This window comes from Sinohyriopsis cumingii, unplaced genomic scaffold (assembly GCF_028554795.1).
Source record: "Sinohyriopsis cumingii isolate HCF-2022 unplaced genomic scaffold, ASM2855479v2 utg001614l, whole genome shotgun sequence".
NCBI classification, from domain to species: domain Eukaryota; kingdom Metazoa; phylum Mollusca; class Bivalvia; order Unionida; family Unionidae; genus Sinohyriopsis; species Sinohyriopsis cumingii.
The window spans coordinates 62,501-66,557 of record NW_028316026.1 but is presented as its reverse complement, the minus strand read 5'-3'; positions in this window follow the sequence as shown (position 1 = coordinate 66,557).

The window sequence follows — 4,057 nt, the reverse complement described above, 5'->3', positions numbered from 1 at the left end:
GGCCAAAAACCTACCTAAACTTTTCCGAGACACGCTCAACAGTGTCTTCTTTCCGCACCGTTTGTGTCAAGCCCGTTCCCTTGTCTGTGACGGGAACAAATAAATTTTAAAAAAAACAGACCAAAAAAAAAAAAAAAAAAAAAAAAAACAGAAAAGAAAAGAAAAGAAAAGAAAAGAAAAGAAAAATTCGTATCTGTAGAACGGTAAAAGATATTCTCATGCGGTTTGCGTTGGCTGCTGCGTCCTAGACAGAGCTATTATGTCTCTCTGTATGTCTGTATGTATGTATGTATGTATGTATGTATGTATGTATGTATGTATGTATGTATGTATGCAAATCAAATCAATAAATAACCAAGTCCAACAAAACCCATTTCTTCCATGCAAGTGTAAAGTTTCGAAAAATTGAAAGCTTAGGAATAGAGCGACGTGCCATATGTCGGCAGATCGGGCTCGAAGAGACGACTCTGTTAGAGCAAACCGCACGTCAATAGCCCTGTCCGTTCGTCCGTACGCTTCGAGAAACCGACCGTTTCTAGGTAAAACGCGCCTTAAAGTTCCTTTCCTCCGGAAGGGCAAGAGCTAGGTGGACGTGCGACCCAGGGCCAGTTTGGTCTTGAAGAGACGCGTCAGGCAGTGAAAACCCCACGAAAATCGGACTGTCCGTTCGCCCGCCATTGGAAGAAAACCGATTCCTTCCATGCAAGTGTGAAGTTTCGAAAAATTGAAAGCTTAGGAATAGAGCGACGTGCCATATGTCGGCAGATCGGGCTCGACGAGGCCACTGTGCTAGAGCAAACCGAACGTCGATAGCCCTGTCCGTTCGTCCGTTCGCTTCGAAAAACCGACCGTTTTTAGGTGAAACGCGGCGTAAAGTTCCTTTTCTCGGGAGGGGCAAGAGCTAGGTGGACGTGCCACCCAGGGCCAGATTGGCCTTGAAGAGACGCGTCTGGCAGTGAAAACCCCACGAAAATCGGACAGTCCGTTCGTCCGTGCGACCATGAAAAGCCGAAGGTCAAGGTCGTTGCCATCACGGCATTCCGTTGGTTCGGTATCTTCACTCGAATACCTATATCTTTCGAACGCTCGAAGATATTTTCGTGCGGTTTGCTGCGGCTGATGGGTCTGAGAAAGACCTATCCGTCGATGCCTTGCGCTGGAAGATGGCTTCATCCTGGACGAGGCGGTGGCCATTTCAGCGAGAGACGAAAGTAATGGGAAAATAACAAGTAACCGACTTCGCTCGGGAAGCAATTTATCGGCACTCTTGCTAGAAAATTCGTGTCTCTAAAACGGCGAAAGATATTCTCGTGCGGTTTGCGGTGGCGGCTGCGTCCTAGACAGGGCTATCCACGCATGCCTTGCCGAGCGAGATGGCTTCAAAGATGGCTTCGTGATGGCCGTTCAGGCACAGGCAGAAATCACTGGAGGGGGGGATAGACACACAAAACTCGCTCGGGAAGCAATTTATCGGCACACTTGCTAGAAAATTCGCCTCTCTAAAACGGCGAAAGATATTCTCGTGCGGTTTGCGGTGGCGGCTGCGTCCTAGACAGAGCTATCCACGCATGCCTTGCCGAGCGAGATATATATATATATATATATATATATATATATATATATATATATATACACACACACACACACAAAGACAGACACACACACACACACACACACACACACACACACACACACACACATCAATTAATAACTAAGTCCAACGTTGGTTTTAGTTACTTCGCTTCCAAGGGCTTTGCACCAAGGGAATGTCAGGGGTACACAAGGCCTAGCGCCGACGGCGGGAGGTATTATCAAATGTCAGATGCCAAAAGATCTGTCTTGAATAGACGCGTCGGCCTGTGCCAAATATATCTTAATGGCTGCGTCCGTTCGTCCGCCATCGGGAGAAAACCGTTTTCTTCCATGCAAGTGTGAAGTTTCGAAAAATTGAAATCTTTGGAATATAGCGACGTGCCACATGTCGGCAGATCGGGCTCGAAGAGACGACTCTGTTAGAGCAAACCGCACGTCAATAGCCCTGTCCGTTCGTCCGTACGCTTCGAGAAACCGACCGTTTCTAGGTAAAACGCGGCTTAAAGTTCCTTTCCTCCGGAAGGGCAAGAGCTAGGTGGACGTGCGACCCAGGGCCAGATTGGTCTTGAAGAGACGCGTCAGGCAGTGAAAACCCCACGAAAATCGGACTGTCCGTTCGCCCGCCATTGGAAGAAAACCGATTCCTTCCATGCAAGTGTGAAGTTTCGAAAAATTGAAAGCTTAGGAATAGAGCGACTTGCCATATGTCGGCAGATCGGGCTCGACGAGGCCACTGTGCTAGAGCAAACCGAACGTCGATAGCCCTGTCCGTTCGTCCGTACGCTTCGAAAAACCGACCGTTTTTAGGTGAAACGCGGCGTAAAGTTCCTTTTCTCGGGAGGGGCAAGAGCTAGGTGGACGTGCCACCCACGGCCAGATTGGCCTTGAAGAGACGCGTCTGGCAGTGAAAACCCCACGAAAATCGGACTGTCCGTTCGTCCGTGCGACCATGAAAAGCCGAAGGTCAAGGTCGTTGCCATCACGGCATTCCGTTGGTTCGGTATCTTCACTCGAATACCTATATCTTTCGAACGCTCGAAGATATTTTCGTGCGGTTTGCTGCGGCTGATGGGTCTGAGAAAGACCTATCCGTCGATGCCTTGCGCAGGAAGATGGCTTCATCCTGGACGACGCGGTGGCCATTTCAGCGAGAGACGAAAGTAATGGGAAAATAACAAGTAACCGACTTCGCTCGGGAAGCAATTTATCGGCACTCTTGCTAGAAAATTCGTATCTCTAAAACGGCGAAAGATATTCTCGTGCGGTTTGCGGTGGCGGCTGCGTCCTAGACAGAGCTATCCACGCATGCCTTGCCGAGCGAGATGGCTTCAAAGATGGCTTCGTGATGGCCTTTCAGGCACAGGCAGAAATCACTGGAGGGGGGGATAGACACACAAAACTCGCTCGGGAAGCAATTTATCGGCACTCTTGCTAGAAAATTCGTGTCTCTAAAACGGCGAAAGATATTCTCGTGCGGTTTGCGGTGGCGGCTGCGTCCTAGACAGAGCTATCCACGCATGCCTTGCCGAACGAGATGGCTTCAAAGATGGCTTCGTGATGGCCGCCCAGGCACAGGCAGAAATCACTGGAGGGGGGGATGGGATAGACACACAAAACTCGCTCGGTATGCAATTTATCGGCACACTTGCTAGAAAATTCGCCTCTCTAAAACGGCGAAAGATATTCTCGTGCGGTTTGCGGTGGCGGCTGCGTCCTAGACAGAGCTATCCACGCATGCCTTGCCGAACGAGATGGCTTCAAGGATGGCTTCGTGATGGCCGTTCAGGCACAGGCAGAAATCACTGGAGGGGGGGATAGACACACAAAACTCGCTCGGGAAGCAATTTATCGGCACACTTGCTAGAAAAATCGTGTCTCTGAAACGGCGAAAGATATTCTCGTGCGGTTTGCGGTGGCGGCTGCGTCCTAGACAGAGCTATCCACGCATGCCTTGCCGAACGAGATGGCTTCAAAGATGGCTTCGTGATGGCCGTTCAGGCACAGGCAGAAATCACTGGAGGGGGGGATAGACACACAAAACTCGCTCGGGAAGCAATTTATCGGCACACTTGCTAGAAAATTCGTGTCTCTGAAACGGCGAAAGATATTCTCGTGCGGTTTGCGGTGGCGGCTGCGTCCTAGACAGAGCTGTCCACGCATGCCATGCGGAGAGAAGAAGGAAAAAAAAAATTGAAAAAAAAATGGAAGAAAATGACAATCGTGGCCAAAGAGAAACGATTTTTAACCGGCCACGGTTGTCATTTTCTTCCAAGGGTTAAAAAAAAAAAAAAAAAAAAAATACTAAGTCCAACTTTTTCACCAGTTCTCACCCACCAGTTTCTGACATCCATCGTCAAAAAACTAAGTCCAAAGCACTGCGTGAAAAAAAACTAAGTCCAACTTTTTCACCAGTTTCTGACATCCACCGGCAAAAAACTAAGTCCAACTTTTTCACCAGTTCTCA